General features: G+C 37.5%; 1 pseudogene; it reads right to left on the bottom strand.

The window, feature by feature from the left end:
• Nucleotides 1-11,918: 11,918 nt before the first annotated feature.
• LOC114098702 (peptidyl-prolyl cis-trans isomerase A-like) lies at nucleotides 11,919-12,398 on the bottom strand (annotated as a pseudogene).
• Nucleotides 12,399-26,514: the final 14,116 nt, after the last annotated feature.

The raw sequence follows: 26,514 nt of genomic DNA, 5'->3' as shown, positions 1-26,514 counted from the left end.
CCCTTTCCATCCCACCTCATCTATCTGTTTAATGTTAATCTTTTCTTCCTGCTCTTCCTCCCTGCTCTGTTCTTAGTTGCTCTCATTATATCAATGAAGACATTTGGTATTTGTTTTTTAGGGATTGGCTAGCTTCACTAAGCATAATCTGCTCTAGTGCCATCCATTTCCCTGCAAATTCTATGATTTTGTCATTTTTTAGTGCTGCGTAATACTCCATGGTGTATAAATGCCACATTTTTTTTATCCATTCATCTATTGAAGGGCATCTGGGTTGGTTCCACAGTCTAGCAATTGTGAATTGTGCTGCTATGAACATCGATGTAGCAGTATCCCTGTAGTACGCTCTTCTATTCAATATAGTTCTCGAAACACTGGCCAGAGCAATTAGACAGATGAAAGAAATTAAAGGCATAAAAATAGGAAAGGAAGAACTTAAATTATCACTATTTGCAGATGACATGATTCTATACCTAGAAGACCCAAAAGGGTCTACAAAAAAACTACTAGAACTAATAAATGAATTCAGCAAAGTGGCAGGATATAAAATCAACACGCATAAATCAAAGGCATTTCTGTATATCAGCGACAAAACTTCTGAAACGGAAATGAGGAAAAACACTCCATTCACAATATCCTCAAAAAAAATAAAATACTTGGGAATCAACCTAACAAAAGAAGTGAAAGATTTATATAATGAAAACTACAAAACCCTAAAAAGAGAAGTAGAAGAAGATCTTAGAAGATGGAAAAATATACCCTGTTCATGGATAGGCAGAACTAACATCATCAAAATGGCGATATTACCAAAAGTTCTCTATAGGTTTAATGCAATGCCAATCAAAATCCCAACGACATTTCTTGTAGAAATGGATAAAGCAATCATGAAATTCATATGGAAGAATAAAAGACCCAGAATAGCAAAAGCAATTCTAAGTAGGAAGTGCGAATCAGGCGGTATAGCGATACCAGACTTAAAACTATATTACAGAGCAATAGTAACAAAAACAGCATGGTACTGGTACCAAAACAGGAGGGTGGACCAATGGTACAGAATAGAGGACACAGAGACTAATCCACAAAGCTACAACTATCTTATATTTGATAAAGGAGCTAAAAGCATGCAATGGAGGGAGGATAGCATCTTCAACAAATGGTGCTGGGAAAACTGGAAATCCATATGCAACAAAATGAAACTGAATCCCCTCCTCTCGCCATGCACAAAAGTTAACTCAAAGTGGATCAAGGAGCTAGATATCAAATCAGAGACTCTGCGTCTGATAGAAGAAAAAGTTGGCACCGATCTACATATTGTAGGGTCGGGCTCCAAATTCCTTAATAGGACACCCATAGCACAAAAGTTGATAACAAAAATCAACAAATGGGACTTACTTAAACTGAAAAGTTTTCTCTCAGCAAGAGAAACAATAAAAGAGGTAAATAGGGAGCCTACATCATGGGAACAAATTTTTACTCCTCACACTTCAGATAGAGCCCTAATATCCAGAGTATACAAAGAACTCAAAAAATTAAACAATAAGAAAACAAATAACCCAATCAACAAATGGGCCAAAGACCTGAACAGACACTTCTCAGAGGAGGACATACAATCAATCAACAAGTACATGAAAAAATGCTCACCATCTCTAGCAGTCAGAGAAATGCAAATCAAAACCACCCTAAGATACCATCTCACTCCAGTAAGATTGGCAGCCACTATGAAGTCAAACAACAACAAGTGCTGGAGAGGATGTGGGGAAAAGGGTACTCTTGTACATTGCTGGTGGGACTGCAAACTGGTGCGGCCAATCTGGAAAGCAGTATGGAGATTCCTGGGAAAGCTGGGAATGGAACCACCATTTGACCCAGCTATTGCCCTTCTTGGACTTTTCCCTGAAGACCTTAAAAGAGCGTACTATTATTTTCATTATTTATCATTCAAGGGAAAGATGACTCCAGAGGAAGAGAAAGGATCACCTCAAATTCTCTCCCCAGCAAACATCCACTTACATGGAGAAAACAAAAAAATCAATCATCATTTAAAGGAAATTGTCCTATGGGCTGGGGATGTGGCTCCCCTGTCATGCGTGCGGCCCAGGTTCGATCCTCAGCACCACATACAAACAAAGAATGTTGTGTCCGCCGAAAACTAAAAAATAAAAATATTAAAATTCTCTCTCTCTCTCTCTCTCTCTCTCTCTCCCCCCCCCTCTTAAAAAAAAAAAGGAAATTGTCCTAAAGATATAGAGCAAATAGATAAATACTCATTCAGTTCTTGAATCTCAGTTCTTAAATCTCATTAAGACAATAATATGTAGCACGTGAGCTGTGCCTTCTACTTCAGCCCCACACATGGGGAAACCAGCTAAGGCACACTCTTCCAGACAGATGCTTCCAAGAACTGGAGCTCTTCCTGTCTTCCCCTGGTTCCCAAGTTGGAGCCACAGTGCCCAACTGGGAGGAAAGGAGGGATTGGCAACGCTCCTTATATCTTTCAGCCCCATTCTGCAGCACCTTCATTCCAGGCAGGTTGACAAAGAGGTCCAAGACTCCTTTCCTCCAACTAACCCCATTTATGGGACAGAATCTCTACCACAGGCAGAAAGTCAAGAATACCAGGGCACTGATCACCCTCACCTCAGCTCACTGAAGCTGGGGTTTGACACCAGAAGTGGCAATCCAGGCAGAGGGAGGCCACATGCACACCTGCACTAGGCTATCCTTATAAGAAAAACAAGCACCTGACCTGCCCCTAGCCCTTGTGCACTGGAATAGAGGTTCTTCTGCCCAGGAAGAAAGGCAGGTCTCAAGGATGAAGAACTCCACAGCCCTGCCCAAGGGAGCTGACTTTATTTAGAACAGAGCATGGAGTATTCCAAGCCCAAGGGCATTGTCAAAAACAATGAACATCTTGGTGGAGAGCAACTGAGAAGGCCCTCATAGCTCCCTGATGGAAGCCGCAAAAAAAAACAAACAGGCAGATCAGTCAGAAGTTTAACCAAGAGAACAATGGGAACAGACAGCCTAGAAGAGCGCTCCTGGGATCACGCATGACCCTGGTTGTCGGAAGGTTATGTCGTGCTAGGCTATACTCACCCAGAAGCAATTTGAGCAAAATATGGGCGGACTTGCAAACCTCCCCAAACCACACAGAGTCAGCTGACACAGGGTAGAAGCTTCACCAGTACCAAAAACTGGCTGAACCATGAGCTTCTCTGATCCAGAGGTATCTCTTGGGAAGGCAGACCAACCAAAAATCATAACTACTTCTGCCACTGGAAAATTCTACATACATGCCTAAAACTGTACCTTCTCAAAAGTGACAAGAGAAGGAAATTCCAAGCTCATAGTCCCTGACAAAATGTGGAGGCAAACCTATGAACTATTTAAATTGAGATTGTTATAGGATTCATGCAGAGAGAGACTGGGGCATGCAATAGGAAACAGTGTTTATTTTTGTGTCAGCACTGGATTAGCGGACTATTATCCCAAGGCCAAGTCCCAAACACAGAGGCATCCCCTTATATATCTTTGCAAGCTCTTTGTCTCCTATATAAATCAATGCACATTTGATTTAGTATTCTCATGTTATAGAGTTGCAACATGATAGTGTCATGTATAAGCAAGTCACAACAAAGTCACAATAGATTTATGGCAGAGTTGGCATGCACACTAAGTGTGACACATAGCCTTTTCTTTATTCGAGAAGAACCCCTACCTCAAGATAGCAGCCTGCAAGCCATATACACATCCAAAGGTAAGGAGTTTAAGCAAAACCTATAACTAGTAAGTGGTTTATGCTGAGTCAGGGAAAAATCTCTAGGTAGGCAGTCTAAAAGACACAAACAAGAGGCTATATACTGTGGGAGAAATGCACTTCAAGTCACTAAATATGTAAACAAATTACTGAGAAAGGAACACTTCCAATAAACCTCTTGGAGTAGAGAAGGAGCAATCAGTAAGCAGAGTTGCTACAATTTATTATATAAAAATGTATCATTTTCAACAAAATAATGATAAGCCATACAAAAGACAGGAAAATGTGACCCTGTCATAGTTTGCTAGGGATGCCATTACAAGGAACTATGGACTGTGTGACATCATCAACAGGAATTTTATTTTCTCAAAATTTCAAATGCTAAAAGTCCAAGACCAAGATGTCAGCAGAGCTGGTTTCTCCTAAGACCTCTTTCCTTAACTTGTAGATGGTCATCTTTCTGGGGAATCTTCACATGGTTTGGTGCATCTGTGCCTAATCTTTTCTTAGAAGAAGTCATGCTGGATTATAGCCCAAGCTAATGACTTCATTTTACCTCAGTTACCTCTTTAATGGCCCTATATCCAAATACAGTCATATTCTGAGGTTCTGAGGATTCGATTTTCAGCATCTGCATTGTGGGGTGACACAGTTCAGCCCATGGCAGACCCAGAAAAACAGAAGAAAGGCAGAAAATACAAAATGCTTTTGAGGGAGCCTAAATGGCTATCTCAAAGACAATGTCTTTGAAGCAATTATTATCAATATGCTCTATGAGCTACAAGAGATCATAAAAAATTAAAATGTCTCATAAAATAAAAAAATATATAAGTTTTAAGACTTATTTTTAAAGTACCAAATGTAAATTCTGGACTTGGAAAATACAACATGAATGAAAGAATGACCAGAGCAACTCAACAGATTTGAACTAGCACAAAAAAAAAGCAGCAGTGAATTCGAAGACAGATCAGTAGAGATTATGTAATCACTTTGGAAAGAGAGGAGAAAAGACTATGGAATAATGATCTGTGCCTCAGAGAAATGTGGGACACCCTTCAGTGTACCAACTTAGGCATAATAGGAGTACCAGAAGAAGAGGACAGAGAAAAAGGAATAGGAATATCTATATATCTATATATATATATATATATATATATATATATATATATATATATATATATATATATATTTATATCTTCTTATTCAGGAAATATTTCAGGAAACAGTGCCTGAACAATTCCTCAATTTGGTGTGAAAAGGATTTATCTACACATTCAAGAAGCTCAATAAACTCCAAACAGAGAAATAGAAAGAAATCAGAGCTGGACACAGTGCAGTCAAAATTTTGAAAGACAGAAAAAAAATAGCAAGAAGTAAATGACTCATCACTTACAGGGGAGCTTAAGAAGATTAAGTTGACCTTTCTTTTTAAAAATAATGGAAGCCGTTAAGGACTGGATGATATATATAACATGCCCAAAGTAAAACCTATTGACCAAGAATCTAGCAAAATTATCCTTGAAAAAAGAAGGCAAATTTAAAACATCCCCGGATGCATATATTTTAAAAAGCTGTTTTTTGACCTGGCTTACAAGGAATGGTAATAAATAATTTGAACCCACATGAAAAAATAAAGAGTGCTAACAAAGTTAATTATGTACATAATTTGTATAGTTGATTACTTAACTCTCTTCTCTATACTGATTTTTTTTTTTTGAAGGGGATATTGGGAATTGAACTCAGGGGCACTCAACCACTGAGTCACACCCCCAACCCTGTTTTGTATTTTATTTAGAGACAGGGTCTCACTGAGTTGCTTAGCACCTTGTTTTTACTAAAGCTGGCTTTGAACTTGTGATCTTCCTGCCTCAGCCTCCGGAGCTGCTGGGATTACAGGTGTGTGTCACTGTGCCCAGCCTCTATACTGATTTTAAAAAGATATTGAATGAAAACATGTATTATTTAGTTCATATCAAAATTTAATCTACTTGTCAACAGCACAGAGAAGGTGGTTTACAAAGAAGAGATTTTATTGGAGGAAGAAAATGGAATCATGTGGTAGTTTGAATCCATAGGAATGAAGAGATCATAAATGGCATAGAAGAAGGTGAATGCAACAAACTCCAGAAATGTGTACTTACTCTCCTTTGTTTGTCTTTAAAAGATGTCGATTATATAAAATAATAACAATGTAGTTTTTGGCTTATAACATAGATAGCCTAATATAAATGACATTAATAGCACCCCGGAGGAATTTTGGTTTCCATGACCAACTTCAGGTGAGAGGGGAGGAGAGAAGGTTAGAGGGATCTTCTTGCTTTTGCTACTTTCTGACATTTCCTTAAACTTAAAACACTCAGTAGATCCTTTTATGGCTCAAAAGTGCAACAAATAGGTTTTCATGCCGTTGCACGAGATGTGTCTCCTGCAAGCCTTGCTCCAGCACCTTAGAAATCTGCCCTAAACTTAGGAAAAAAATACTCAGCATGCTAAAATACCACATTTGGGGGGGAACATTTCCTGCACCACATTAATAGGTTTCTCAATTCACTGAGAGTAATAAAACAAATAAACAAACAAAAAGACTTTTGGTCAGACATAAAGCAGGAAAAAGAAAAATCTAGAAAGAGAATCAAACACATGAACACTGCAAGGAATCTTTAAAAAACTGGAAAATGGATGAACAGTCAATCTGTGTTGAAAAACAGGAGAAATGAAACATTCATTGCACAGGTTATGATCTTAAAACGAGAGAAATGCCTATATCTTTTTTAACAGCTTCACTGAAAAATGTTCACATCCCACATCTAAATAGAGTTCCCACATTTAAAGTGTCCAATTCAGTGGTTTTTACTATATGCCTTCACAGTGTTGTGCAGCCATCAACACAATTTAAAATTCATTCCCCAGGAGAAAGGCACTGAAATCTCCTTTTTTTATCAAGGTGAAGTAGAAAGCATCATAATCCATTAGGGGTCATGGGGAGCAAGTTAGATCAGAAAATGAAAGGGGGGGGGGAGTGGATATGATGTCTGTTTTCTCTGTTGATTGCATGGGACATTGTGCTTCTACTAGAAGGAGGCAGACATCTTCGAAAAGGTTTTCCCTGGTAAATTTGGCTTGTGGAAAATTCACCGTGTGATTCCATTTAAGCCTAATGGGAGCGTCAGGGCTTATAAAGAGGCAGAATTGTGAATTACATTCCTCACCACAGTGTTCTCCCGGTCCTTTCCAAAGGGTTCGTGCTGAACCTGAATTTAAACACAGTGTGTGTTTTGCTTCAGCCGAGGCCATTGTAATCAAGCGAGGCTGTGCTTTAGCTGGGCAATTTTAAAACAAATAGTTTCATTGGGGAGGCTTTTCATAAGATCTGAATGGGTTTTCTTTGATTTTTATTCCTAACTTGCAGAGACCAAAGTGTTAAAGACAATCTAATGCATTTTACTTTAAAATGACCAGAAGGGGACTACAACATTGATAGACAGCATACTGTTATAAGAAAATGCACAAATCATTTCTAGGAGTCATAAACTCTGAATTGATCTACAGATTGACTAAAACGTGGATGGTAGCCAGGATTCATACTGTATCTGGCTTTCTTCTCCCTCACCCCTGTCCCAGTTTGGGTGTATCTGAAAGTCTTTACACTGGACACATGCAGTACTCATTAGATTGTATTGATCTAATGTTGAAAGCATTGGTAAACATCCATTGTCAAAAATTCGATTTTTCTAAAGAAACGAGGGAAAACAGCTTTTGGTTTTCGTTCTTGTATGTGAAGACAAGCAGCAGTTCGAAGTCTGATCCTCTTTTCCCTCTGCCGGCTAAAGAGAAGTACTACTGGCACTTTGTAGCATTTTTATTTTTTTATTTTTTTGGCAAATCTGGGAGCACATTTTCTGCCTTGCATAATTAAAACAGCTGAATGAAATGCAGTGATCAATCTTCAAATTTCCAAAGAGAAATTAAATTTTTTCTACCCACTCCTCTTTCTGGCCTTTTCCTCTACCCACAAAATATGAGAAGGTGATACCCACTGGAATTGAGGACGTGGCAGCTATTGAGGTACCCACGTAGTGAATGCAAAAGGAATGAATTTCAAGGAAGGAAGTGCTGTGTAAGGGAAGTTCTCCGGAAGAGTTTAGTATCCCATATTAGTGATTTCACACTAACATAGGCATTATGGTTTGGATCTTAAACACCCTCCCCAAAGATCTGATAAAGGCTTGATTGACAGATTGTGTGCTATTGGTAAGTGGTGGGACCTTTGGAAGGAAGGATCTAGTGGAAGGAACTTAGGAGGTCATTGGAGGAATGCCCTTGAAAGAGATATTAGGACCCTGGCCCCTTCCGATCTTTCTCTTTGCCTCCCTGCTGCCATGAAGTGAGGAGCTTTGACCCAAAGCAAAGGAGCTGACTGACCATGGACTGAAACCTCAAAACTGTGATCCCAAATAAATCTTTCCTCTTTACAAGTTGATTATCTCAGGTATTTTGTCACAGTAACAGAAAGCTGACCAACCCAGTAGGTATCATGGCACCGAATATGCTGTTTTTTAGTCGTTGTCCTCTGAGTTGAGGAGATGGGAACATGTCACTTCTTCCCATCATGTATTGTCTCTCAGCTAGAGAAAGTAACTAACTGCTACTTCTTTAAAGAAAAATAAAAAAATATTTTGTTTTAACTTCAGCAATTTCTTGTTTGGCTACTGCTTGGGTTAGTGAGCTTTCTGTTGCTTATTTATTATCAGAAAAACAACTTAGAAAAGACTTATTTTGCTCAACTTTTCAGAGGTTTCAATCCATGTTGGCTTAGTTCCATTGTTGAGGCCTGTAAAGAGAAAGCACTTCATGTTAGAAAATTCATGGCAGAGTCAATCACCTCATGGTGGCCAGAAAGCAAAACCAGAAAAAGAGGGGAGCCCAGGGTCCCGGTGTCCTCTTAAAGTCACAATCCCAGTGACATCACTTACATTCACTAGTCCTTACCTCCTAAAGGTCCTCTACCATTTCCGAATAGTCCCATAGGCTGGTGACCAAGCCTTTAGTTTATAGCCTTTGGGGGACATTTCAGATCCCAACCATAATGCTTGAGAGCTATTTCTGGGCACTTGAGATGAGAATGTTCTAAATCATCCTGCTCTTTTGAAATATACTACACATTAGAATGTGAACCAAAGGAAGAGGATCAGACAAACCTAATAGGGTGGTGTTAAAATAATTGTGGGAACTGTAAAAATTAGCAATTCATGTTTTTGGGTTTTTTTGGTTTTGTTTGTTAGCTAGAAAAGGGAAGAACATTGGTTCAGTTGCCAAGACCAACATCTTATTATTTTATTCTTTTTTTTTTTTTTTCGTACATATTCTGGAACCAAGGGAGAGAGATAAAAATGAAACATGATGCCATATGTAATCTCCAATCTAAAATCAGAACTTATAAGAAAAAGAATTATCAGAAAAATAAGTGTCTATGAAGACTTTTCAAAAATAGAAAGGCATGAGGCAGAAATGATCAAAACAGATAAATAAATAATAGTGGAGTAGGAACAAATAAAAAAATTAAAACCTGATTCCTTGAATTGACCAGTGAAATTGACAACCTCTTGACAAGGCTGATCAAGGAGGAAAAAAATAAATGGTCCAAGTAAGTAGTGTTAGTATTAAAAAGGGGGGCATAATTACAGATAAGGGGGAACTTGAGTAATAGGCAAGTTGAAAAATTCTAGGTGCAATTATTAGCTTTTAAAAATACAAACATTACCAAAATTGCTTAAATGAATAGAAAATTTTAAGAGAACAATAATTAGAGAGTCAGTTAGGTAGTCAAAAAACATCTATAGGCATGAGAGTCAAAAAAATTTATAAGTGATTTCTACTAAACCTTTAAAAAAACAAACAATTTTTAAATTATAAAAATCCTACATCCAGATAATACAAAAAGATTGCAAATAACTAATCAGCAAACACTGATACCAAATTAAATGAGAGATTGTACCCACAGAAGAAAAACTGTAAGCCAATCTCACTTACAAATATGGAAACAAAATTCCTAGATAAACCAATAGTAATTAAAATACAGCAACGCCTCTACAGAATTAAATGTGTGGACTAATTGCCACTTATAGTAACTGTGTAAATCAGTTCGGTTGAGGAAATCCATTAATGTTATTATCTATGTTAACAGAGGAAGAAAACATATGATTATATTCTGAAAAGAGCATTTAATAAAATACAAACCCATTGCTGAATTTTGAAAAAATAGCAAGCAATAGAGGAAATTTCTTCTAACTTGCTGTTATAGCAAGCATTATAATGATAAGACATTAACTAAATATCAACAAAAATGTGAACAAGAGGTGGCTATCTGACATCTCAGCTATTTTTCAATTCTGTAGAATTCCTAGCCAAGGCAATTAAATCCAAAACATGTAGTTGGTGACAGGAGCACATTGTTATTATTTAAGATAATTGCATTGACTATCTAGAATCAAATATGAACAGCTAATTATTAGAACTAATGAAAGATTAAATGAGTCTAAAAACAGAATGCCAAAACCATGTTGGTCAGAATAGAAATCAATAAGCAAAAATAAAGGGTTTTTCTACACCCACAACTCATGAGTAACCCTCTTTATCAAAATAATCAATATCATAAAATTCCTAGGAACAGCTATACAGAAATATAAAACTTACTGAATACAACTACTAAACTTTTATGAAATGCATAAAGGCCCTGAGTAAATAGAAACATATGTCAATCTTCTGAAAAGAAAAGCTCTGTTTTTAGAAAACCAGTTGTTCTCAAGTTATTCCATAAATTTAATACAACCTCAATCAAACGGCCAGAAGGAGCTTTCATCAGTTCTATAATGTTGACCTAAAAATGCATATGAAAGGACAAATGTGCAACTCAAAGAAATTTAGAGGCAGAAAAGGGAATGGGAAGAAGACCAGGGAGGCACAGCATGGAGGTCAAGACAGTCCCCTGGGGCCACACCCCACCAAGTGCCTCTGCTCATTGGGTAAAAATTGTCAATAAATTCACAAGGTGGTTAGGAATTGAAATGCAATGCCCTGCACTGGTGGAAAAGCAGAGTAGAGACTATTGCCTGGGCTTCCCCTGGAATTTCTTCCCTGGAATTTCGCACACCCACCAGGTGAGAGGGCAGAACACCTGAGCAGAGTAGGCACCTCCTATGGAGCAGGAGGTCAGGTCAGGGCACTCAACCCCGGGAGGAAGCAGAGAGTGATTCTGCAGGTCCCAGAGACAGAAGGCAAGAACATCATTTTCTCAATCAAATTACTTCCATTTCAGGGAAAAGGGCGAGTTGGTATATGGAAAGAGGAGAGGGAAATCCCCTCTAAGAAGTATGGAGCTAAATGCAAGAGTTTCTCCAACACAAATACAGGTTGAACCCCACCCCACCCCTGCCTCCGCATCTGAAGCACTTGGGACTTAGAAGAGTTTGGATTTTAGATTAGTTTTTTTTTTTTTTATTTTGGAATATTTGCAAATGTATAATGAAGTATCTTGGAGATGGAACCCAAGTCTAAGCACAGAGTTCATTTATGGGTCACATACATCTAACAAGCATAGCCTGAAGATAATTTTACTTTTCACTTCATTCTTAGTGCACCCGCATTTTGACTGTACCTGTCATGTGAGGTCAGATGTGGAATTTGTGTCATTGGCAAGGGAGTCTTTTGGTTTACTGTATTGGTAGTATTTTTTTTACACCAGTAGCATATTTAATTATAACTTTTTTTGTGTTAGAATTCAGTTAATATGTTGAAAACAGAGAATTCAGATGAGAATAGACTTAGAGAGGACAGAACATAAAATCTCAACCCCAAGGCTGGTCTCACCAGTATGGAGCTTGGAGTAGTTCCCAGCACAGAGATACCAAATGCGGATAGGACAGAACCATGAGGCAGTTAGCATTAACTTGTGAGGAAATGAGTGAAGGACCACTGGGAATAGGGAGCTGCTCTCTATATATAGCAGATGAATTCTGCTATCCATCTAGACTTAGAAAGGAATAAGGAAAATATGGAAGCCAAAGAATGGCAGCAAGTACACTAAGAGTGCTTTCCTAAGCTACCAAAGGATGATCTGGTGGTGAACATAAACACAAGTCAATTGTATTAGAAAGAACCACCATCAGCAATGACTTGTCTTCTTGCTGGTCTTGCCCTTCATGGACTTAAAGCACTCCATGTCTTCCATGACACCCCTGCTCTCATTAACCTTCCCAAAGACCACACACAGTTACCATCCATCCACTCTGTCTTGATAATACAGATGAAAAACTGGGGACTGTTTGTGTTTGGTCCACATTTGCCATGGACAAGATGCCGTGCTTTGTAGGCTTCTGGATGGAGTCCTCATCATCAAAATTTTCCCTATAGATGGACTTGCCACCGATGCAATTATTGCATGTGACTTCACCATCCTAACACATAAATCCGGGAATAATTCTGTGAAAGCAGAAGCCCTTATCACCAAGTCCTCTCTCTCTAGTGCTCAGAGCACAGAAGCATTCTACTATTTTTGGCATTTTCTTTGCAAATAGCTCCAAGGGGACACAACCAATGAATCACTATCAATGGTAATGTCAAAGAACATGGTGGGGTGGACCATGGCTGGCAGCAGGCAATTGCAGTTGACAGAGAATCTGCAAAAAAGCTCTTCTTAGGTTCTTAATAATGCAGCTCCTGTCATACATACATACATACATACATACATACATACATACATACATAAAAAATAATGCAGCTCCATGGGCCAGCAGTACTGTAGCTCAGTGACAGAGTTCTCACCTAGCATGTGCAAGATTTCATCCCCAGCACCACACACACACACACACACAATTCAAAAGGAAAGAAAAGAACAGAGCTGCCGACAGTTGTACAATTACTCACCTAAGAAGGCCAATTTACAGCTCCGGTTCTTCTAATTCCTTATCCCTTCTTTTGATCTTCTCCATTCTTGCTGCTATTGATTGAATCATTGAGAAGATTCGATTGTCCTCCAGCTTATAAGTACTTGAGAACATGTGAGCTTGCTTATTTTTCTTTTTTTTTTTTTTTGTGAATGTAATCATTTGCTTTTTTACTTCAAGAAATGGCAAGTTCACCAAAAAAAAAAAATAATAATAATGGGTTATAATAGAATTGCCTCTTACTTCCACAAATAGACTTTTATTTGCCCCATTAAGAAGTTAATAAAGCTGTTTAATCTATATAGCAAAAAGATCAACTTCTCTGGTATTAAAAACACATTAAAACATTTTCACCCACCACATTAACAAAGAGTTTTTGAAATACCAAATGATACTAAATGCCAGGTGAAGTGATAGAACCAGTACTCTGTCATTACTGACAGAGTATCAGAAAACAGTGCAGCGATAACCCATAATGTTGGCCTAAACATTAGTCAGCAATTCCTCAAATGTGATCTATATGAAGAAAAACATCTTACTTTAAGACTGAATGCACATACACCAACGTGTCTGCTATCTCTGGATAATTTTCTTTCCTTTACACTTTTGCAGTTTCCAAATTTTCAGTTGTGAACATGACTTACGTTTATGATGGGAGGAAGTCATCTTTACTTTTAAAAAAGAGGAAGATCATGGACCAGAGTGTCAGGCCGATCTAAATTCAAAGCTGCCCATCATATTTTGTGACTTTGGGGAAATCACTTCATCACTGAGGCCTGTCACACTGAGTGGCTGTAAAAATTAAGTGCATAAATGTTATGTTGCTCGACTGAGAGTAGCACATCAGTGCTGATTCTGTGTGTGTGTGTGTGTGTGTGTGTGTGTGTGTGTGTGTGTGTGTTTGTCCTGACTTCTCATTTCAAGTTCTAGGGTCCCTGGAGCAGCTGTGGTATTAAAGTAATATAATAGGTCAAGACTTTGTTAAAACTTTTATCAATGTGCCAATTACCATGTAAGTACTTTATGTTGTTTCATTCTTACTGTAAATTGAGAAGATGGAGAGCACAGCTGGAGGAGTTGAAGTTATTTGTGTGAAATCACAGAGGTTGGCAGCTTAAAGAAACAAGATGCAAATCCAAAAGCTGGGCTGATGTCAAATCTAGTGCTCTTGGGGGATCTAGGGATTCGAACAATTGAATACGTTGAGATTTCTCCACTTGGGATATTGGATAATTTACTTTAACCTCTTTGAACTTTGAAGGATGTCTAGAGATCTCAAAAAATAATAATAATGACTATAAAGGAGATTTATAAAGCATACATTGCTACCCAAAGACCTGCCATCTGTTGGATATGTATTCTTAAACCTCCGATCTTCCTGCAAACCCAGTTTTCCTAATATTGCATTAATTCTGTTCTCTCTGTTCTTGTTCCCCTACTATCCCTAAGATTTCTTCCTCTATTTTCTATATTTGGGTAGTTTTAATGACTTTCTAGGATTCAGATGTTTGCAGTAGCTGAAGCTGTTCCTTCTTCCTTTGACCCCACTTCATCTCTTGTCCTGTTGGCTCCTTCACGCATCTTTGCTCCTCCTTTGTCTCCCATCCCCTGTGCTGCAGCTGCAGTCCTGTCCCAATCACTGCAGCCTGCACTAGGGAAAGAGTCACCTCTCCTGTCTTACCAACTGCGTTCTCTCCTTGGATGTCAAAGCCTTTTCTTATATTTCCGTATCACTCAGTGGCATAATAATTATTTTTTATTGATTTATACTATGAAGATAATTTATCTTGTTCCTATATCTTGAGTAATTACCCACATATTCTGTTTTTTTTTTTTTTTCTAAAAGCCACTATTTAGACAATGGGATTCTTATGTTTTTGTTTCACTTTGACTCCCAATTTAAAATCTGCAGCCATCAATTGTATATTGAGCTATAGAAAGGATGCTAAATGTTTTTTTTTGTTTGTTTGTTTGCTTGTTTTTTGTTTTTGTTTTTGTTTTTTGGTGGTGGGGAGGGCTACTGGGGATTGAACTCAGGGGCACTCAATCACTGAGCCACATCCCCAGCCCTATTTTGTATTTTATTTAGGGACAGGGTCTCACTGAGTTGCTTATCACCTTGCTTTTTCTGAGGCTGGTTTTGAACTTATGATCCTCCTGCCTCAGCCTCCGCCCCCTTCCCTGCCACCTGCTGGGATTACAGGCTCCAACACACCCAGCAGTTACATGACTAATAACATTCTCCCTTATAGAAAAACATCCCATTGTATTTATTGACATTCAACAGTTTATAACATCTTGAGAAAAAGCATATCTACCTGAATGTTTTTGTCAAAACATTTAAAACTTTCATTTTTAAGTTAAGTTAGTTCTGCTGTATGGTGCATCAAAGTGTAACCAATAAAATTGTGCACTGCTCTCCTTAACTAGGGCTTATCTATATTGGTTGAACTTATAACAATGACTATCTGTTGAGCTCCTGTCACATGAAAGGCTCACTGATGAAACCTCAGGGAATATACACCAGTAAGTTTAAACACTGCCTGTGGGAAATCTGGATAAATCTGGAGTCAGGGAAGGAAGAATGGAGAGTGGCTACAGAGACTATGCAAATTTCTGCAGTCCTTAGTACTGAAGAACTCCTAACACACTCAGGAGGAGCATTTCACAGGCCAAGAGATCACATTGATTGGAGCAGTTATGATTGACATCCTGGAGAAGGTAGGATTAAGATAGGATGTGATGAGTATAAACAGAGAAGACGGGGAGTATTGGGGGCAGTTACGACAACTCAGCAGCAGGAAAGAAGATAACAATGATGACTTGAGAACTAGAATACTAACAAGGATACAGAGGAGCATTGCATAATGACAAAATTATTGAAGAATTTACAGTCTAAGTATGTATGAACCTAACAACAGACCTTCAAAATACATGAGGCAAAGACTAGTAGAATTGAATGTTGATATAAACAAATCCACAATTATATTTGGAAACTGCAACACTTCTCTCTCAGTAATTAATAGAACAAGTAGACAGAAAGTCAGTAACGGTTTAGAAGAATCCAGCAATACCCGTAGCTGACTTGACCTGACAGTTTTAGAACTTTCAACTCAACGGTAGTAGAATATACATTTTTCTAAATGCACATGAAACATTCATCAAGATAGATCATATTGTAGGTCATTAAATAAATGTCAACAAATTACATAGAATTGAGAACATACCAAGTATATTTTCTGATCACAATGAAATTAAGTCAGATTTAAAAAAAAAAAACATATAGATAGAAAAATCCCCAATATTGAAAATTAAACATCACACTTCTTAGTAACCCATGGGTTAAAGAAAAGTCAAAATAAAATTTTACAATCATTTGGAGTGGAATGAAAATGAAAACACCAGCTAGGGAAGGTGGCACATGCCTGTAATCCCGGCAACTTGGGAGGCTGAGGCAGGAGGATTGCAAGTTCAAGTCCAGCCTCAGCAAATTAACAAGGCCCAGAGAACTGAGTGGCAGCCTGTCTCAAAAAAACTAAGAGAGTTGGGGATATAGCTCAGTAGTAAAGTGCCCTTGAGCTCAGTGATAAAGTGCCCTTGGGTTGGATCCACAGTACAAAAGAAAGAGAAAAAAAAAAAAATTTAAACACAACATAGCAAAACTGTGTGACACAATGAAAGCAGTACTTGTAGGAAAATTTTAGCATTAAATGCTTATATTAATAAAGTGATTATGTTATTAGCTTAATAAGTTAATTAGCAACAATGTTGTCTTTATTTAGTTCTCAGGGAGCAGTTTGTAGTTTTGTTCATTTTTTGCTATTTGATCTTTACATAAAGAGACAAAGACAAAAGAGAAACTGAATGATCCAGTCTAAACCAGATTTAGCAGATGGCAAACTAAACCTAATCTCAAATTCAGGGATCTTTACAATGCCCTCCCAGCCTTCTTTTTTATCAAGTCCTGATCCAACAGCTTCCTCACAGATTTTTCCCACATTGTTCCCAGGCCTAACATGTATCAGTAACTCAGATTGTCCCCAGCAGCAAGATAGAATAGAGCATCCTACAGTCTCCACTTTTTAAATACATAAAAAGGAATTATTTGGCACAAATGACCTTTTCTGCCCAGCTTAAGTTCCACTGAAGTTACCAAATTATGAAATCAAATCAACTTGATAGCAAATCAATGATCACTTTCAAAAGAACTCTCCAATGTTAAGCAAAGTAGAGATAATGGGGAATTCAAGAGAAGGAAAATAGAAAGATGTCTGCAAAGTTGAAGGTAGAGAGAGTTCAGGTCAAAGAAAAATACAGGACTGTAATTTCAGATTATTTGGCTGGAACAGAGAAATACCTTCTGAGGTTATGTGAGGAAATCACTTAGTGTTAAAAGTGAAAAATACATTTTGTTTTCTTTTGGGACAGAGACTGAGATCAAGCAGGTCGAGTTGCCAACAAGACACCCTGGGATTTGAAAAACTACATCAAAGAAACACAGCCTTGTAAAGTTTGTAAAACAGATATTGACCGTTGGAAACATTCTTTCAAATGATATCTATGTGTCATTCGATCTATTTCTAAAAATACTGAGTGACAACTCTACATCTTGACCCAGGTATAAAAAAAAAAAATGAATAGCCTTGTCCTAAACACCAAAGAAGTTTCTCCCATGGTAAGAAAGGGATGGTTTCTTACAAAGCAAATTTCTGACTTAAGCTGGTTTTGCTGAATTAAACAAACGAGATTTTTTCAATGAAGATACAGCCTCTAATTAGCATGTAAGTGAATCGGATACTGATGCATATAATCGCTGCTTGGGGGAAATAATCAAACCTCATGACCGCCCACATTTTTTTTTCTGTCTTAGTGACTTGTCTGGGCAGTAAATAATTAGCTTCTTGGTTTTTAAAGAGGCTGACATTTGGAAAGATTCTGCAAATAGTATTTTCCCTCTCCCTTTTCATGGACCCTGTTTAATTCTACCATTCAGTTTTACCGAGACTGCCTGGTTTGCCTCAGTAATTTTCTTATGAAATATATAGAACAATATAGAATGATCTGATCTATTTGAATGTCCTGTAAATATCAAACACCTTTCTGATTCATAGACTTGTAATCTTCCGTTGTGAGACTGTGATGCATTCCCACTTAACCATTCGACCAGGTTGAGGCCTTCACCTTACCCATGTTCTCTTTTTAGAGTCAATTAGAAAAAGCAGATTTCAAAAGGAGATGAAAGGGAAAAAAAAGATTTTCCTCAAGTGCCTTAGTGTTCCTGGCTGGTTGTGAAAGTAACTCAAAAAGATTAACTTGGAGAAAAGCATATGAATTAATTTAATAAATTTTCATATTACAAGGGAATCATCATAAGGAAATTAGGCCCACATATATGGGCACCCTCATGTATCTTCATGCTGAGTTTGATGATAGTTGTGGAGAATGATCGGAAAAGGAGGACATGACCTAATAATCATCAGTCAGTGATGGACAGGTGCTTATCAAGGACTGTTTCTTAAAATTATGCTCCATAACCTTCAAAGATAAGAATGTTCCTATCCTCTGGGAATAGGGTGGAAATCTTTCACAGGAAGGTCATATGACCCCATATGAGGGAAGAAAAGTGGGAAAAGGTCAAAGAGACCTTCCTCCTTCTGCTGTTTTCTCAGTTTCCTTCAGTATAAAGAACTCGTTATGCCAAAGTGCCATATTTTCGGGTGATGTGTTCTGAGTCACTCCAAGAATAAATTTAAATTTTGAATAATGGAAAGTCATTAAACAAATTATAATAGTCTATTTTCCATTAAATAAATCCTTAAAATAAAATAAATTTAGAGGCCAGGGCTGTAGCATAGTGGTAGAATGCTTGCCTAACATGCCCAAGGTCCTGGATTTATTTCCCAGAATCAAAGGAAGGAAAAAAATCTGGGGCACGGGGGTAAAAAAGAAGTCCACAGGGTTCAAATTCAAGTCATGAATGCTGATACAAGATGGACAGATGCATGGATGGATGAATAGATATCAGCAGAAATAAAAATACACAAAATACATATAAATATATACCTATACATATGTAAATATATAAAGAAAAAAATATTGTAAATAATGTATATCAAAATATTTTCTCCAATGGGTTAATTATGTGTAAACTTTATTTTATACTTCACAAGGGTGCCGTGTTTCTGTTCTCGCGACTAAAAGGCTCAGGGGTCACTCCAGTTAAACTGGGCTAACTGGGCTGTGCAAAATAACCACACAAGAGACACAAATACCTTTTTTGGGGGGGGTCGCTGTGACGGCTCCTCTGACCTTAAGGGTCCTCAGGAAGAGAGAGCGAGAGCACGTGCTGACCCCTTTTATTGAGGAGAAGCTATTCAAATGAGGCAAGGGGTCAGGTTTTAGGGGGCTGAGTCTATCTTCATGATGTCCACTGTCAGCAGGTTGACTGACACCTGGGTAGGCCACACCCAAGGGCACAGTGAGAGAAGGGGACACATCCAAGGCACTTCTATGGAAGATTATATCCTAAATAGGGCAAGGAGTTATATTACAAAGGAACAGGTGAGCATAGCTTCACCCATGGGGCTGTAGCAAGACACACCCATGCATGAGACACCAACCCTTGGACCCAAGAAGGGTGGAGAAAGCTCTGCCACATTTCAGTGACTGAGCGCCTCAGTACCCAGCCGGGGAGTGTAACCCAGTCACGTGTAAGGTTGGTCTTCCACACAAGGGAATATTTATTACTTTTTTTTTCATTCCAGTAATGGGGATTAAAACCAGGGGTGTTCTACATTTATTACTTTTATGATCAAGAAAGGGACATATAATCTGTTAAATAACTTTATTTATTTATTTATTTATTAATGTGGCACTGAGGATCAAACCTAAGGCCTTATGCATGCTAAGCAAGCGCTCTACCACTGAGCTACAATCTTAGCCTGGACATATACTTTTAATAGCAAGTGAAAGAAGAGCATCTAGTAGAGCTGCTGTGTCCATAATTTAACCAGAAATTAAAACAAAATGTTATGAAACAAAGCAAAATTAGAACAAAGTCACTCAGAAACATAAGCAAAAATTTATGAGATCAAACCCTTATTAGTACATACATTCTTATAAACATTTACATGGAAATATTTCAAGCATTCCTTCCCTGAGCAGTTTTATATTTTACCCCCACTGACGTTAGGAATTCCATGTCCATTTATCTCACAATGACTAGAAATTCTTGAGAATTTCTGACTTCAAGCTCCAAATGTTTGGGGGATCCTAACCTGAAGCATCCCATGTCAATAAAGTCAACCGTAAAATTGGCAAGGTGTTATGCAAAATGAAAACCTACACCCTGTTGCTCAAAAATTATTAAGAATTTTAAGGTGGCTACAGCAGAGGTGAATCAAGCACAGGGCTCTGAGAGACTGCACAGGTCTCCCATTCCTGGAAGAGACCATGTGCTTTAGAGCAAGGCAGACCTCAGTTGCAATCTTGTTCTGACACCAGCTGCCTGACTTTCCCAACTTATTCATTCTGTCAGAGCCTCAGTTACCTCATCTACAAATATGGACACAAGTTATATGAGTCTTTCATGAACTGGTTAAGTAATAAATGCAAAAGATATGCCTGCAACACAGTGCTCAATATATTATAGTCTCTTTCCCCTTCCCTAAACATGCATTTCCTCCATTGTACCCAAAGATGGAAAACAAGAAAGCAGCCATCTTGAAAATCCCACTTAATTCCTTACTTTACATTTTCCTTTATTTATGTTTTATTTATTTTTTCACAGTGCTGGGGATTGAGCCCAAGACCTTGCGCATGTGAGGCAAATCCTCTACCTCTGAGTTACATCTCCAGTCCTGCATTTTTTTTACTCTAAACAATTCCAGTTACCATTAATAAGATTTCATTAAGAGCCACAGTGTGGCACAGTGAAATAGGATTTAAAATTAAATCCTGATTCCCCAAAAACAAATTTTTATAGAGGAAAGTACTACAATGTGTGTATTTTTAGGTATAAAGAGAAACTCAGAATCTATTGTTCCCTCACTTCACATTCCTGGTAAATAAGGAACATAGCTCTTTCACAAGATGCCATGAAGCATTTTTAATGGAACAAAATTGAATTTGAAATTTTCTCTAAAGTTGGAGATTACCCAGCACAGGGGAAATAAATGGTTCCTAGGTAGTTTATGATACCAACTTTATTTTTGTCTTGTTTCTGAACCTACTTAATGAAGAAGAATTTGATGAAAGTAGATTTTAATATTCTGAGTTAAACCATGGAAGAAATTTATTATGAGAGATACATCTGCTGGGTAATGGCTGATTGGAGCCATTGTTCCTCAATAGTGTGTAAGAATCACTTGAGGGAGAGTGTTTAAACTGCAGATTCCTGGCTCCACTTCTAGGTTCACTGAATTAGAGACGCAAACATGAAACCACCCAGAAATCTGGTTGTTTGGGTTTTTTGTTTAATTTATATATTGATAGACCTTTATGTTATTTATTTATATGTGATGCTGAGAATTGAATCCAGTGCCTCCCACATGCACTACCACTGAGCCACAACCCCAGCCCAGAAATCTGATTGTTAAGAAGCTGGTGGCTCCTATCCACATCAAAGCTGGACAACCACACCCATATAACGTGTTATTCATGTGAGCACAGATGAAAGCTGAGTGATTAACAAGTTTGCAAATGTGTCAGGAACAAAAGCACAACTTTCTATTTCTTCTGTTTCCTCCTCAAGGCAGTTCTGTTTCTGCCCCTAGGATTCCACTGTGAGCAGGACATTGCCTGCCACCATCCAACTCAAGACCCAACCTCAATCTAAAGAAAATGAAACCTGAAAGTGACCACATAGCTGATACACAATGGGAACAATTCCTCATACATAGACACCTTCCCACGGATTTATCTCATTCTTCCCAAACCAATGGATGCCAGATGGTAGGCATATGCCCGGTGAGGCCAAGAGCTCAAATCTGCCCCATTTATACTTGGTTTGCTTTGAATTTTTGTGGAAAGTCAGTGTTCTGATCATCCACAAGTATGGGCTAGAAGGTGTTGCTCTTCTAAAGCTCCTTAAAGCACACTTGTTTATCTAAGAACAAGAATACTTATTTGCATACTAATCAACATTTAAGGCATATAATCTGTGGCCATAAATTTGAGACCCACGGCCTCATCCACATGGAGAATGAATCTATGTTCTGTATCTCATTATCCCCGGGCAGTAAAGCTGCAACCTGACCTTCAGGTTTCAAGGAAAATAAATCCATGTATGTACCCATCCATATCTCCCACCTTCCTCCCTTGAATCCCCCATTCTTCCACCCAACAAACAGCAAATACCAAGTTTCCAGATTGTAACATCCCTTCAAGTCAATCAGACAGACCATCAGTGCTTTGTAAAAATGTGGAACTGGCACTAATTGTGTGTTTATAGAACTTCTTTGTGGACTATTTTTTCTTAAATCTGAAGAAAAGGAGACTCTGAGGATTTAATCTGACCTGATGTGTGAAGTCTCTAGCGCTTGACTTCACATTCACTTTCTCACTTGCCCTGGGGGTTGTCAACCACCATTTTTCAGGCACCATAGGGAGCTACTGAAAATACCACCTCATGGGTTCCTCCCTTGAATTTCAGAGTGTGTTTTTTGGGCCACTTGCCTCGCTGTAGGCTGTTTGATGACTTCTGTTTAAAGATAAATGTGTATAATTTCTAGAAGTCAGAAGGAGTGACACATAGAGTGTCACGCACAAGATCAGGTCCCCTGACACTGGTTGTGCTGCCTCAGTTATTAATGGCAGGTGCTTTATTTTCTGAGTATTTTTGTCTTAATTCTATGTTATACAGAATACCCTTTCTAGAAGGATATATTAGAGATAACAAAGATTAGATCCCTTTGTAACTCTGTCAACTCTCAAGCTCTAATAATTTACTCACCTGGAAAAGGATCAAATTTATTTGAAAAAGCTCGTAGCCATGAGAACCCCGTGACATATTCCACAACAGCCAGAATATGTTGTGGAATTGCCCTCTGTGTCTAGGCCACGTTGCAACATTCCACCTGTTTAAATTCCCCTTAGGTAAAATCGGCTCAGAAATCTCAAGTCCCAAGGACTCTCTGTACAGAAGCCTAAATGACTTCCAAAGATTATCTTATAGCTAGTTTAGCTTTACAGAAGGCCTGGGGACCTGTATACTTGTAAATTGCTTAATTTCTCTACTATCATTTGCAAGATTTGAGAATTTACATATCAAGAAAACATTGGTTTCAAACAGGGCTCTTAACCTAGAGTTGAGTAACTTTGTCAAAAGGCTGTGTCACACCTGGACCCAGATCATTGGGAACTTAACTTTTTACTTAATCCCTTTCCTTGATATATTTACATTAATTATGCATTTTGATGATGCAGTACTAAAAGGACAAAATCTCATTCTCAAACCATGAGTAGCACAGAGTGAAGATAATCCATTTCTAAGTTAATTCTACTAGTATTTTCCATGTACTTGCTCTGAACAGAACCAGTCCCTGCCTCTGTGGAGTTTGGGAGGACAGTTTCATATAAATGACATTTATATCAAGGTACCAAGCTTTAGCAATGCTGTCTCCATGTATAGCATGCATTCTCTTTATTTTCCCAAACTAAGCTCTTTGTTATTATGGTTTTCTCTTCTGATTTTTTCCTACTTTGTTTTATGAATTCCTCATTTTTTACCAATTCCATGCATAAAAGTACAGTTTGAGCACTTACAAAGTACGGGTTCAATTTTGAATGCCTTGGTAAATGAAAGCTTTATTGTATCTTTGTTAATTATCAGTTCTACCAAACTACCGTGAGCTCTTTCCCTTATGTATAATTTTAAAAAAAAAGTATATGGTACATTTCTGAGGAGTCAAGAAAAATAGGCATTTTTTACGGAAGCTACCCTGAGCTGAGAACCAAAAAGAAAAATAATTTAAAGTTCCAGCTCTTTCTTCTGTACTTACAAATCATTGGGTGTCAACAAAATGAGTTGTTCACTTATTTTTGAGAAAATTCTGAAGGATAGAAAGGAATGAGAGGGTAAGGTTAGCAGGAGAACAGAGAATCACCAGAAAACCAAGAGTCTTGGGAACTCAACAGGCAGAGATACAGATTGAGAAAGAAAGAGAATGAAATAGAGAGTTGGCTATGGAAGGAACCCAAGGGCTATAGAGGATTCAGGGCTAACAATGAGCTCCATTATTAGATTTAGAACAAAAGATTCCAATTAAAAAAAAAAACAGCCTTAGAGTATTCCTTAAATAATCAACACATGTCTTGTAAAGCATTACAAACTCATGTTGCATTTAAATTAATGCAACTAAACAAAGAATAACTCTACAATGAGAAACAGTGTTTGACTTCTTGTCAGAAAGAAATATCAAGTTGAATCCATTGTTGTCTCACATAATGGTATTATCACTAATATTTACATTCTAGATAATTATACAGCATTCTATGCTGGTGGTTGTTTTTTATGCTAATCATGCCAGAAAAAACAAGCTGTCTCCATGGGTGTGCTCAATGAGGTCCTTGTCACTCATTCTTTACTGTACATATTTCAGGAACTTAAATAATTACTCCAGTTGGGGGCTCCGCCTCATTTTTCCCATGTAAATGTAGCCAGGAGGAAAAACAGATGCCTTCAAATGGGTTAAAGTTGCTAAAATCTTGCCTCATTATTAGGGATTCCAGTTGGTTGAGCATTTTTTAAAGTGCTGTGTTTGCTAAGAGTAAAAAGAAGAAAAAGTATTTTTATTTGTTTTAAGAAGCGATTTCTTTTTATACAGTGAAGGAAGGCTGATCCGCTCATAGCTCAGAAGACTGGAAGTAGCAATCATTAAAATGTTTGAAGATTTCTTGCTCTTACTCACCAGCACCATATGGTTTTGGAAAAAAAAAATCGTATCTGGAGAAATGATTGTCACTGATAATTTTTTTTTTTAAGTGTAATGATGCTGAGAAAGCTGTTTAATGTCAAGTGGCTGCCCCCACAAAGTCAACAAGAGGAAAATTCCCCTTGGTAAATTTTGGTGATTCTGAAGTGGAAAAGGTTTAAGTCACTTTTCTGTCAAGAAAACTAATGAGACTAAAGATTTGACCTTCAAAAGGTTAGATTAATGGGAAAAAAAAAAAAAAAAACAGGAAAACATTCTGAACCAGAAAAACCAAGCTTTCTTAGGAGAAACCAGAAGTTTTATTCTTCTGATTTGTCCTATGTATGTTAGGAATGGTAATTCTCCCATTCATTCAGTAAGCATTTTCTGAAGGCCAACTCTTTGCCACTATGAAATATACTTTCTCCCACACTGAAAACTTGCTCTTACAATTTTGAGAACATGACTAGTCCTTATCCAGGGTTTTCAGAAAACTACATGTTGCATTTTATTCAGTAGGAGTTAATGATACAGGTAGAGCTTGGTGATCACATATTCGCTGTGATTTGACATTTTCAGTAGAATGTTTTTTAAATCTCCTCAACCCCTGGTAAAGAAGACATTGAGATTTAGAAAACTAATAGAAGCAACTGAACCATGTTTAAATCATATATATTCACTTCTAAGAAAAAAAAAAACACACACACACACCTTTTATCAATTGATTTCCAGAATTGAAACTAGCACTAAAAAGTTTCTGAAGGTCATGCTGAAATTATAGAATATTGACAATTCTGAGTTTAAAAATAGATTTAATTGGAAGATAGCAGATTCTTCCTTTCTAGAGCACACAGCCACTTTTATGAAAATTCAAGTGACCAAAGCTTGCTGTACAACTTTGAGTCCTAAGATACTAGATAATTGAGACTATGTGTCTAAGTGACAGGTGAGAGGCAGGAAGAACCTTATAGATAATATATCCATCCAATAATCTAAACAAAAAATATTTGCCAATGCAAGATGAGGTGAACCTGTTTACCCTAGTTGAAGCTGTTATTAGAACTAGGTCTCAAATCCTGATGTATTGTTTCCTAGCTCAAAGGTCTTTATTTTACATGAATTTTTCTCACCTGCTGCATACATATCTTTATATATAAATACTTAAATCTTTGTAAAGCATTAGTTATAAGGAAAAGAGGAATTTCACTCTCTTTCTTCCTACAAATAATATTATCAACTTATGAATCAGCTTAAAAAATATTCTTCAATACCTTCACCTTGAGGTTGTACTTTCTGTTGAAGATCTTGACCCTGTTTCATTCGTTTTTTACTTTAATTTTATCTCCGAAAAAGTCCAATTGAATTGGTTGTTTGTGTTATTTAAATTGTGGACTAAGAAAATCTTTGCTTGGAATAATCTGATGTATTTGTTTAAGGAGCCCAAAACAGAGTGATTATTCATTTTTGAAGGTCCTTTTCTCCCAGTGTTAACATAGATATTTTTTTCTCTCTCTCTTCTTGAGCAGCTGATATGGAAAATAATCCTTTCTAGGAAATTATTAGAATTTCTATTTATCTCATTGTATGCCAAGAATCTTAACTTATTTATTTGGTTTCTAAAATATGATCACATTAATTTATGCATGAAAATACTTTGGTCAGGACTTTTAGATATGTTCCATCTTTTTTTTTTTTTTCCTCCATCAGAGAGCATCACCTAAAGGTAGCTTTCCTGACTTGAAAGTGTTAAGTTGGAGCCTGCAAATGAAGTCATCTCTGTGCTAGAGAAATATGCACCAGAAACAGACATTTACTAAATCCTGCTCTTAATTTTTTAAAAATTTGTGGATAAAAAAGAGCCTGGATGTTAAGACATCTGTAGATGACAACCACAGATATGACC

Source organism: Marmota flaviventris, chromosome 16, assembly GCF_047511675.1.
Source record: "Marmota flaviventris isolate mMarFla1 chromosome 16, mMarFla1.hap1, whole genome shotgun sequence".
Lineage (NCBI taxonomy): Eukaryota > Metazoa > Chordata > Mammalia > Rodentia > Sciuridae > Marmota > Marmota flaviventris.
Note: the sequence above shows the minus strand (reverse complement) of the source record. Positions and strands in the feature narration are given on the sequence as shown.